At 40.2% G+C, this 12793-nt stretch overlaps 1 long non-coding RNA gene across 1 annotated transcript; it reads right to left on the bottom strand.

Moving 5' to 3' along the window:
• Nucleotides 1-6261: 6261 nt before the first annotated feature.
• LOC137852978 (uncharacterized) lies at nt 6262-12353 on the bottom strand. The gene is made up of 3 exons (XR_011094120.1): nt 12112-12353; nt 11670-11728; nt 6262-6451 (listed from the first exon to the last, which is right to left on the bottom strand). It is a non-coding gene; the product is annotated as an uncharacterized lncRNA (long non-coding RNA).
• Between the last annotated feature and the right edge of the window lie 440 nt (nt 12354-12793).

Raw genomic sequence — 12793 nt, 5'->3', positions numbered from 1 at the left:
TTAATACATACCAGATTTTGAACCAAGATTTTTCTCTCCTAAACCATGCAAATATGAAACTTCATATAACCATCCGTATAACACTCCAGCTCCAGAAAGTAGAGCATTAAGGCAAACCTCACAGTGTAACACTAAACCCACACAAGATGTCAGTGCTACAGCTTTTAAAATCACCATATGTCTCTTCTTGTTCCCAGGTTTTCCCTTCCTAGTCTCCTTTTTTGATTTCTCTTTTTGTACACCTTGGAACTATTCTATTTCCCCAATCCCCAGTTATATGTTCTTTCACTTCTTGGCTCTTGCTCTTACTTTTAAAACTTTTATATTTATTTATTTGATTTTCCCTGTTAAAAGGATAAGAAAAAATCATACCTGGACATGAACAAACAACCAGACAAGATGTGATGGTGCGACTGCTGAGAAATTAGTGTTTTCATCTGTAATTTGAGTTTGACAGGGGAAGAAGATTGTGAAAGAAATGGTGATCCTTTACTGCCAGGGAAGAAAGAAATGGATCGAATAGGTTAGAATTTATTAGTTTTTATATAAGCAGAACCTGAAGGACAGATATGTATTAAAATAAATATTTTTGAAAGTATTGCATAGGGGGGGAGGGGAGAGGGAGGATCTTCCTTGAGGTCAGCAGGCCACATAATTCTGCAAAGACCTAGTGAGCCAGTCCCAGCAGCATGCTTCAGGGAGTCCAGTGTACTTTCAGAGCCCATGGAGAGATAAAGGCTTATGGTAACTCCTTGTTCTTCAACACAGAACAAAACCCATCTCCATGCAACAAGAAGAACCCCCCAGCCTGAAAGAGTACCCAGACAGTTTCTGAGATAGGTGTAGTTAGGATTCAGAGCATCACATCCTCTACCCAGAGGGCAGCTTTCTAAGGAGCGCTTGCCCTTTTGCAGAAGCAGGTGAGGGGTGCTCTTGCTGCCCACCTCTGCACAGCAGAAGGCGGATAAAGATGCTGGAAACCTGGTAAAAGCCCAACTCCCAGTCTCTAGCACCAGTGAGCGGGGATGCAGGCCAGACAGACACACAGGAGAGAAGCCAGCACACACAGCAACCGCTGGCTCTGGCCACGCTCACCCTCCTGGCTACACTTCCAGGGGTGTTTGTGCAAACAGTGTTACAGGCTTTGGACCAGGAAACACATTGTGCAGCAGGGATTCAGACATTGCCCTGCCCAGATGCATGCTTTAAATATTTCCTGCATGGGAGCCTGGAGAGTTTCCTGTGTAGTGTAGGAGGATGTAATAGGATGCACACTTTTACTAAGGGTGGAAAAAACTGTGATGATGCTGACCCCTCCTGTTCTGCCTTTGTAGAAAACCCTGGATGAACCACCATATGTGCAGCTTTGTTATACATGTAGGTCTCCTTTTCCCTTATTACATTAATAATCAGTTGCACATCAAGAACCATGATCCAAGAATCACAATCAAGGCCTCTTTCACTGAAGAGTTACTTTCTGTGTTTTGCTTGCTCAAAAAGCAGAATTTAGGAATAAATACTATTTAAGATCACTTACACTTGTATTTTAGCTGGGTAGGCTACATGAGTTAGACAGGTATAGGCACAGATACTCAGCTGGCTATATATTAAATGTAGTTCATAGTAGAAAACTAAATATAAATTTAAACAGGGAAGCGTACTTAATCTGTTAATGTACCCTGGATTTTGAAAAAATTGAAATACCAACTATTTTGATGAGTTTTTGTACTACCTCGCAACATTATTTATAGCCAGCCTGCCTCTGCCGCCAGTACCAGACAGCTCTTGCTCCTCCTGCAGCGGCGGTGCGAGTGAGCACAAATCCCTATCTGCTTCGTCTCTCGGATGATCCCGCAGTGCCACCTACTTGTTGCTGCGAGTTTTTGCAGGGGAAAAAAAAAAAAAAAGAAAAGAAAAAAGAAAAGAAAAGAAAAGAAAAGAAAAGAAAAGAAAAGAAAAGAAAAGAAAAGAAAAGAAAAGAAAAGAAAAGAAAAGAAAAGAAAAGAAAAGAAAAGAAAAGAAAAGAAAAGAAAAGAAAAGAAAAGAAAAGAAAAGAAAAGAAAAGAAAAGAGAAAAGAAAAGAAAAGAAAAGAAAAGAAAAGAAAAGAAAAGAAAAGAAAAGAAAAGAAAAGAAAAGAAAAGAAAAGAAAAGAAAAAAGAAAAGATAAACGGAAGCAAAACCAACTACTTCTCTAATATGTTATTTATTAGAGAAGCGTTTTGTTTGTTTTTTCTACCCAACCCTTCCCCCCCCCCCCCATTCCAACATTAATTTTTTTATAGAATATTTCAAAATTCTTTCTTTTATTTCAAATGTAGATGTCTCTGATTTATTACTATGACATACTCTGATTTATAGCTATGACATACAAAACATCATCTGAACACCATACAAAGTTACCAGACTTCTAACAGGCCGTGAAGAAGGGATCCTTGAGAACAGCAGTTATTACAAATGTAATTAATTGGAGAAAAATTCCTCTCTTCCCATGACAATGTCATATGAAAACAAGAACAAGATGTAGTTTGCATTGCAGCCCCAGGCAAATATAAGCCTCTAAGAGCAATAAGCATGCACATAAGGGCCTTTGGCAGTAACACAGCAAAAGTCAATGGAGCCGCTCCTGCAGTTAATAGACACATGCACTTAAGGCCCTACCTGCGCCGCAGAAAAATAGCACAATGTTTAGCCTCCATCTAACTGTAGGTGTAATGTAACCCTACAAGTAGCTTGAGCAGCTTTCTTTCATTCTTAAAATTAGTGTGGCTTCTCACTGTTGTATGAGAAGTTTTCTCTTTCCTTAGATCCATATCTCAGGTACATATGTGGTAATCTGTGCCTTCACATAATAAAAGCAATGCCAAACCAAACAAAAATAAACATGCTTCTAGCACTTATAGCAACAGAACACAATTTGAAATCACAAACATTAAAACTTAAAAGATAACAAGTATTAATTAAACAACTCCTCCCATCACCCAGCTTCCTTTAGAAAAAGTAAATAAACAGTATTAATTGTGTGAGCACTAATGCATGACCTTTCCATTTGTAGTGTAGAAAACGAGTTTATGTCCTGGATCAAAACATTTTGCATTCAGTGTGTGTGTGTATGTGCCCAGCTATCACAGATGCCAGCTTCCTCTAAAAGCAGAGAAGCCCTCTACATATGCAAGGATCAAATCCATGAAAAACCCCAACAGACTATGAAATAGACTATTTTATTACTATTGCTTTTTAATGTATTGTCTTGTTTAAAAGGATTCTGTTTGCTTAAGCAACATACAGGCATCCACAAAAATGCTTTTAGAATCACATATAGTTTTAGAACATCTTGAAGGATATCTGCATGAAAACACAGAAGTCAGAGGATGGCACTGTTGGCTTGTAAATAGAAAAACTGCTGTACATTGATTTATGTGTGCCTAGAACCTTGTAGATTTCCTACATTTAAGCAAGTCTACCTTTCTTAAAGTTTATTTCCTTTCTAAAACATCAAAATTGATGGTTATATAATTCTGAAATTTTGTAGCTTACTTGCAGTAGAAAGTGTTTGAAAAAAATATTAGACTGAAAAAAAAAATCGTCCCTACAATCACTGCAAGGTGTGGTCTTGAAAAAAATGAGAAATATCTGACTTCTGCAGTCCATAAACACATAACGCAGAGACTTGGTTTACTGAAATATTGTGAAAATTACACATTTTTCCATCTGTAGAGTACCTTAGAGACTTGCTCTTTAATTCAGGCTCCGATGACTGTCTCAGCTAATTGCCTTTTCCCTGAGGGTCCTTCAGCACTCCGAACATCTTTGAAACAAGCTAAGACAGGGAAAACAACATCACTGAAAAAGTGCAATGTGGTACAGCATGCAGAGAGGCCACACAAGTCCTGCAAGAAGACGTTCATCTTCTCTGGAACACAGCATGTGTCGCGAAGTTTGTGCCTGGCTACATTTATTCTGTGCTGAAGTTAAAGTGCTACCTGCAGGAGGAACGGGGGATCCTGAAATTTCTTCTGCAGATTGCATGCGTGGGCACAGGGGAGTGACTGCCAGGCACATTTACCAAAGTTTTACAGGCTGAAGTTTCTGTCCTATATTAATTACAGGGCTGTATCCATTAAAAATAAATGCATTTTAAGGTCATACCTACATTTTGAACACAAACCAAAATCCAGTCTCAATGTCAGACTTACATTTCGGATATGTTCTTGCCAGATCTGCTTGTAAGCTTCCTTGAAGGAGAAAGATGAAGACTGTACAGCTCTGTAGGGTGGATGGACCAGGCACAAGCACACTGACACACACTGTGGGCCTTCAGTGTGTTTTTGCATTCAAATCAGCCAAGGAATTATCTCCTGGGCGAGACCCAGCATAGCATTGCAACAGGATCTGGATTTTGTTGTGAATACAAAGTTTCCCTCCTCATTTTGTGTATCGCTTACACATGTGGATACCCAGAGCTGAATTAGGAAACCTGCTAGTATTAGGATAGGTGTAAAGGACTTACAGACCAGGGTTGGGAGCAATGGAGACAAGGGAAAAACCCCTTCTGAAGTTGGTGGGGAAACGGGGGGGGGGCTTTGAGTTCAGTCTTGCATGTCAGCTAGGAAGGACAGGGAGCCATGTCCATCAGCAGCTGGCCAGGGGCAGAGAGCCCAGACCTCCCTGCCTGCTGTTCTTCACACAGAGATTTCTGCAGAGCCAATCACATTGTTACTTTGTGTTGAAAGTGACATTTTAAAAATAGTTGTCCCCCAGCTTTTCAGCTGTAATACATCAAGTCTCTTCAGGTACTGGCAACCACCTAGCTCATGTCTGGATGCTGCTGGTGCCATAAGCAGCACTAAAACTTTGAGGTGTGTCACGAAGCAGAGGATCTCCTTGCTTCCATGTAATGGGAAATCTCCCCCAAAAGTTTGGTAGCTTGTTATGCAGACAGGGATGAGTTGTGAAGATCAAATATTTCAAGACACAGGAGCAGTGAGAACAGAGGGTATGGTGTAACTCTATCAGATGTGGAGATACCCAGGTGCAGGAATACAATTCAAGTGACAGGTTTCTGAATTTGACCTTGGAATAATTATGTTAGTCAGAATTTCCAAGCTTTGGGGGATATTTCAAGGTTTTTCAACTATATCTTTCTCTCTCCCTTTAGATTCACTTTAACAACAGAAAAATTAAAGTCATGTCACTCACAATTATGTAATGAAAGAAAAAAAAAATAGGACAAAAGGATTTACAAAAACATGGTGAAACTTGAGGTCTTCCACATCAGATTAAAATTCACACTAAGCTAACTCCCAGGTGCATTTACAGAAGTGTTTTAGAATCCTCCTTTTGTACAACTCAGGAAAGACACCAAAACAGTGAAAATTCAAAGCATCGAGAGAACTCGTCCTAACCTGCCCAGATTTTAACAGATTTGTGGTGTAATCCTTGTCAGTGGAGCTCTAAAAGTTGTGCAGTTTGAAGTATTGATAACAAAATGTATTAAAATGTATTTCTATTTAAACCTTTTTCTCAGGATCTATTAATTAACCATGCAACTGCATTAGTGACAACACAAGGGAGTGTTATTTTGAACTCTGAGTTTGTAAAGTAATTTACCACAAGCTTGTAATAGACAGGGCCGATGTTCCCTCACTACTGAGCTCTGGGAGGTTAGTACATAGCCATAAATGGACAAGAACATTAATTTTATTTGAGCTTACATTAGTCATCATGCCTTATCACGCAAGGCTGGCAGTGATAAAAGCCAGAAGGTTTTGCATGGTGCAGGCTCAGTGTGCTCTCCTTGTCCTGCTGCCCCTCCCATGGGGCTGCCTGCAGAAGTCTTCATGCAACTCCCACAGCCCAACTCATGTCTCAGTTGGACTGACACAAAGAAATACCTTCACTGCAGTGTACAGGTGTAGCTGCAGGTTGGGTGAGTGATTTGCACAGGTTGCTTTCACTCGCCATCATTTTTCTCTGAAGTGCTCAGAGGAAACCTGCTTAAATTACCATTTGGCACTGTTCCTATAAGGTCATACCTTGGCTTCCATGGCAGTTGCATGGATACCTTCATTTTGGAAGTGTAATGGCTCTTCTGCCCAGCTCACATATAAACACTGCTGCTCTGGGTATTGTCCTAAGTGTCTGACTCCCCAAAAGAGATTTCATCTCTTTTTTGGCAGCAGCAAACATGCTTGCTAATGCAATTCAATGGGGTTTTTAATCAGTGCCACCAGGCTGCCCACTGGGCAACTCCCAGACATCTGTCATGTATTTCCCACATCTGACACAACTTTTCCCAAGGTACCCACACCATTTATCAAGGAAGGCATGTGATGTTGCTTGTTACCAAAACCTGTTCTGATAATGCATGTGTAATGAGGTGGATAACGCCTTGTGAGTGGGAGTGCCCAGACTTAATAGGCACAAATATGCACTAAAGGTCTTCTGAATCACCTGCACAAAAAAAAGAAAAAAAAAAAAAAACTATTCAGTTATACACAATAGTCACATTTGAAAAATATTAAGACTGAAATACAGGACTTTCCTTTTAATTTTTACTTTGCAGCTCTTAATCAGAGAAAAAAAAAAAAAAAAGCACAGAAAGAAAAAAACAGCTCTGTTACTGTTGTGGTGATATCACAAAACCTAAGGACAAAGAACACATTATAACTGAACATTATAAAGCTCAAAATAAACAGAGAGGACAGAAATGTTAAAAGAGATGTATAAGCTCGGGGGGAGGCTGTGCTCATTTGCCCAGTAGCCATGCCTGTAGTGTTGACATCAGAAGTGATTCCAACCAGTTCGTGATTTTTATTTCTTCCAGGCAAATGAGAAGCTATTGCCTTGTGGCATAAGCAACAGTCCAAGAACAAGATCAATTTTAAAAGCAGTCTTTCACATTCCTTGAAAAAAAAAAAAAAAAAAATCAATATGCATTTTCCCTTGCTATCTTTTCCCCTACTGGGTTACAGCACCAACAATTTTGTCATGCACTTCTGCAGGCTGAAGTTGTTGGTGGGAGAACACTTTGCTTCAAGCCCAGACTCCTAGGATGCAGAGCATTGCCTTTTACAGTGGCACAATTACTCAGCTCTGTATTTCTCCACAAATATATCCTTTGATTTCCTATTTCTTTCTGTTCCCAATCCCCAGCTCCTTCCCCACAGTATGTAAGTATATTTATTACCAGGAAACCCTCCTTTATTTGCCCCCAGTGAGGGCCAGCATCTTTCTTTTATCCCCTGCCCAGATGCCTGGGGAACAAATGCCATAGAGATGCAGATGCTTACTGGATTCCCCCTGAGCTGGCATCTGGGGCTGCAGCCACCCTCACAATCCAAGCCCCTGGGTGAGCTACCTCTCTTCTGTGAGATGGCACCTACTGAGCTGGAGCAGTGTTTGAGGCCATGTAACTCTGTTAGCTCCTGTTTGAGAATTACTGCTTCAGCAATTAACTGATCTGTGTGTTTATGGGATTAAAGGATCTGGCTTCTCTTACTAGGTCAGTTTACCCTGTTACAATTAGCCTTATCCTTGTCTTATAATTAGTCTCACAACAAATCCCCAGAGCTTATTCTAGACTGAACTTTGAAAATGGGCAGATTCACATCCCACTTGTGTAATTGAAAACAGTTTATAAACTCATACAACTCTGGACGTTCTAAGTGCATATTCATGAAATGCCAAAACCTGGTGATTTAAACTTGAACATAATTTTTTTTTTTGTCCTTTTTTTAAAAAAAAAATAAAACAAAATTAATTAGTCATAGGTGTTCAGAACTACACAGATTCAGTAATTTTGTGGAATAAAATAAACCAGATTATACTAAGAGCACTATTATAAGTATCTACAGGTAAATTAGGATTGAGAGCACCTGGAAGCAAAGGAAGTTCCAAGTATAGACCAAGGCATTTATGGAGTGCATTAAGTAGTTCTTACCGAGGAATTTCATGAATGAACTGACATTTCTCATTCACTTGTGTAACAGCATCATGCCTGTTCACCTCTAGTCTTTTAGTAGTCCACTCCCTAGCAGGTTACCATGCTCAGAACCACCACTGCCCCATCCTTTGCTGGGTAAACAGAGCATGTAGGATGCACGTCTGCTGCACGACCTACACTCACCTTAACTCAGTGAGCTGGATAGATATTAGCAAGGTCTAAACTGAAAGTAGCTATGTCATCAACAAGGCTTACGGATTTGCTTGAGCACACTCAGACATTAATGAAGCCACCTAGCTTTCAAACTAGAGCTTGCCTGGAACAGAGCGCGAGTCATCACTGATCTGCAGTGTGCCTGGCTTACTGTGTCCATGCTCTATTGGCAACTGCAATCAAAAAACACAAACTGATAGCAACATGTTCTCATTTTATGCATGTGGTGAATTCCTCCCCCCAACAGCAGATGGTGAGATGAATCCTGACTTTTAACTTGAAGTATCTGCAGTAAAGATATTAATCTGAGCTAGTTGTAGAGCTGCCTCTTTAGTCAATTGAGACAAATAGCCTCTTTCATGAGGGAATTGTCTGGCCTCTATTAGATGTCAGCATTAGATGAGTCATTCTGCAAGAGGTTGATGAAGCTCACCTAAAATATAAAACAACTTCCCCTTTTATCAGCAGATGCATATTGCATCACCGAATATCACATCACATACTCAGTGCTTAAAACATCCTTGGGGATCTTAGTTGCAGCTGATTTGCATGTAATGACTATATCACAGACCCAGACAGCATCTTCTGTAACCAGCTAAGCTGTTTGATCCAGTGATCTTTAAGCTTTACTCATTGTTAACAGAAGGAACCAATGCTTCTGTCACCCATGGCTACTGGCACTCTCTCCAACACCTGTTAAAGCTCCTTCCTGCAATCCTGAACATAATCTTACATTGTTTATTACCTACCTCCTCTGTTTGGATAGTTCTTGATTTTGGCATTATACCCTCTCCCCCCAAACTTAAACCACAAGCAACAAGTTATTTACCAGTGATGAACCTCATTGAGCATGCAAGAAAAATTGCAACCTCTATGCTACACTGAGTGAGGGGGTGCTAACATGGTGTGCTCTATTACCAGGAGTTGCAAAGGTAATATCATGCCTGGTAAATGTGTGCAAGTATTGTGCCTTAAAACAGAATAGCAGTCTGAGTTTTGCCACCCTCGGGATGAGGGTCCAAGAGAGAAGAGTCAGGAGCTTGGAAAAGAAGGATCCAACAGTGCCAGAGAAGCTGCTAAGAAGCTTCTACCAAGGTGGAAGAAAAGGTGGCAATTGTTAGTCCTTTTTTGTAGCAGTACTTATGACCACACATACCCTTAAACAACATTTACCACTTTCATTAACAGGAGAATCAGTTGCTTTAGAAGTATGTATAGGCAAATTTGTAGCTTCTGCTCTCCCCCAGTTTTCTTTGTTAAAAACAAACAAACAAACAAACAAACAAACAAACAAAAAAAAAAAACACACAAAAAAAATGTCTGAGGTCAGTAGTAGGAACATGTAGCTTTGATATGTAGTGAGGTGCAGATTGGCATATAGGAATATGTAGATATAACATGAAATCATTGGCATCTGTTCTTTGTGCACTATGTGCCAGCTGACATGTCTCAGTGCACCAAAGCATCATTCCTTCTGGGGTTTGGGCTGTAATATCACCTTGCTGCTTGGAGCCACTGTTCTAGCTGGAAAACAGCTTTGTATTCCATGGAGAGTCTTCCCAAGCTTGTTCATAAAGTGAGAAAGAAATCAAAACTTCTCTGGATTAATCAGTTTCAGTGAAGTTTCATGCTTTTCCCCTTTGGCTCAGTCAGCATATAACTGTGTTTATAAAAGACTTCTGTCCTTGTTCCTGTGACTTCACCAAGATAAATAATGATGATAGCAAATACGACTTCCCCAGAATTTGTCTAATCATTTGGTTTAGACATTCTATGGCCAGCAGAGTCACGTATTGGGCTACTAGGTAATGCGATAACAGCCAGAAGCCAGGCCTTCAACAGCTGCAATAAGAAGGAATTCTTTGAGACAGTGATCACGGGAAGATTAGATCTGGCAGCCAGATAACTCTGACCAATTCTCCTGACAGTAACAGCCATTAACCATTATATTTGCCTGCTGAGCCTGGCTGGTTTTCCAGACAGTGCTCAGTGGCAGCTAGGAAGTTGGCCTAAGAAGGAAGGCCTGTTCTCTGTGGGGGAAAATAGTTGGCTTACTATGGAAAAGGCACTCACAACAAGGTTAACAATAACCTTTCTGGGGCATTTTTATACCACCCTATGTTGACAGAAGTCAAGCCATCCAGAGTGGAAATTGAGAGAATTCCAAGAGCTGATAACAAGATGAAGGTTGTTTTCTTCCATTCATGGTCCTTTCTCTGCTCTACCCTTCCCAACAAAGTGCTGATGCTTATCCTCAGAGGGGAAGATATTGGCAAGAAGTGCATAGCTTCAAAACAAAACAAAAACAAAACAAAAGAGAGGCAGTGTGCTCAGCCACATTTATGTATTGCATACAGTAATCATGAATATCCATAATAAAACCTTAATTACTCATGAAAGCATAATTGGTTCACACCATCCTTCTCCATTTTGTCTGTGGTCAGCAGATCTCTCTCATTAACAGTAATATCCACATCTTGTTTTCTCTCCTCTTTCCACTGCTCAGTTTTCCCAGGGAACACTGCCCTGGTCAAAGCCAGGGCAAAGTTTTGGCCCGTTCAGGCTGGATTTATGTCCAGGGGCTTCTGCCCTGCCCTGAGCCACCACATATGTCAAGAGAAAAATGTATTTGGCAAAGACCTTCATAAGCTTTGCAGACTAGCATCTACTTGTACTGAAAAAAAAAAAAAAAAAAAAGCGTTTCTACAGTGTCTAGTACTTCGTTGTTAAAGACGGGAGAGGAAAGACAAGCATCTCTCCATTTCTTTTCTAAGATCTGCCATCTTCTCTAAGTTGATAACATAATTAATACATCCAAGGAACTTTTGCAACTGTTCTCATACCCATTCTTAAAGTAACCTGAAGATAAGCACCATTCATTATCTACAAGATTGCTTCTGGTTTGTTTTGTATGTGAATAGCCAGACAATACTTTAAGGTAATTTTCTTTCACACTGGCAACAATTTGGATGATAAAGCCTTAAAACTGCTAGAAGCACCTGAAAGTAAAGATGAGCTTTTGATTGTGCCATATTAATTAGAGACTTCAATACTGCCCTTGCTCAGTACCCCTGATGGACATTTTGGAGAAAAGAACATTTTTTTCCATTCTCTGAGATAAGCATACTGTAATTTAAGCCATTAAAAAAAAATCTGTCAAATAACTATACTTTATAGCTACAAAAAGATAATCATCTATCATATTCCAGAGCCACAGGTCTGCTTAGTTAAGCAAACCCCTGCTAAAGTAACTGCAATGAAGTGGATGAAAACTTTGAGGGAGGAATAGACTGAGTTTTGTTTGAGCAGCGTTAGGAGCATTCTTACTCTCTTTGACACAAATAAAGATTGCTAAGAAACATTTTTAATAAGCGAGCAATTTCCCTTGCTTTCCCACTGCCTTACTATTTCATGGCATCGTAGGTGACTATGTAGCACACCCAAAGAGCTATGAAGGGCTGTATCAGTTGGCTGACAGAAATGCTGAAAAACGCAGCATATAGCAATACTTACACAATAAAGCAGAATCAAGTTCCCAGTTTTGAAAGCATCATCAGGAAACCGCTTGCTAGCTGAAGAAAAGGATTTGTGCTTTTACATTTTGTTCTTGTATCATGCAGATGTACTTCACTGTCAAAGTGATAAACTTTATTCTGTTTACAAGTTAATAGTGATGACATATTGTTTTATTTAATAAAACAGGTTGAATTATATTTATAAGGAGCACAGCACAGAGGATTTTGCATTAAAAGGGAAGGTTAAGGGTGTTCAGAGAATTAGGAATGACTAATGATTGATAAGTCACATTTGGCCTTCTGGGCTGGAACTAAATTATACTATTCAGAGGTGTCTGCCCCAGGAATTTGCTTTAGTTCCAGTCCAAAAGTTACTTCAAAGCATCTTTAAAACCCTGTTCCAGGATTGTAGTCTATAGCTATTAGTACCATCATCATACCTGAAGAAAATAATGTTTGAATGCCACACTAATAATTCTTAAGAGTTTCCAAGATACAGGGCTTCTATTGCTGGGATCCCAGTGACCAGACCTTGGCTCGGGTGACACTACATACCCAGGCCAAGCAAACTTCCTAGTCCATCTCGGCCATGCAAACCACTGTAACAGGGTTTCAGACTTCCCAAAGATAGCAGCAGCTTCTGCCTCTCAGCTGATACTTCTATTAGCTACATCAGCTTTTCTTTGAGTCGTCTTCCAGTGAAATATGGGCTAGGTTCATTTGTTCATTAGGAACACCAAAATCAACATTCCTAAATCAAGATGGGGAGTGCTTTCAGGTGACCAGCAGTAATTAACTGCTTATGCCTATCATCATCCTCCTCAGCCTGGGGCCTGTGCACAAGCAGATCACCACAGAGCACCTGAACGTCAGCTGAGCAGGGCTGGGGGAGTGGGGACCTGTGCACATCCAGCTGTGCTGCAGCAGTGGGAGTTGTTCTGCAATTCCCAGCTTGCATCCCTTCCTGGAAGGTGACAGGTATGACTACTATTGTGTAGTGATCAAAAAGAAAGGCCCATGTCACAAGCAGAGACTAAATGACACCCACCAAGAAAAGAGTCTACCTGTGTAGCAGCTATAGAAAGCAAACAACTGTCTTAGCAACAAGAGCTCCATGATATA

This window comes from Anas acuta, chromosome 3 (assembly GCF_963932015.1).
Source record: "Anas acuta chromosome 3, bAnaAcu1.1, whole genome shotgun sequence".
Classification (NCBI taxonomy): domain Eukaryota; kingdom Metazoa; phylum Chordata; class Aves; order Anseriformes; family Anatidae; genus Anas; species Anas acuta.
The sequence above is the reverse complement of the archived record's forward strand: the minus strand, read 5'-3'. Positions and strand labels throughout refer to the sequence as shown.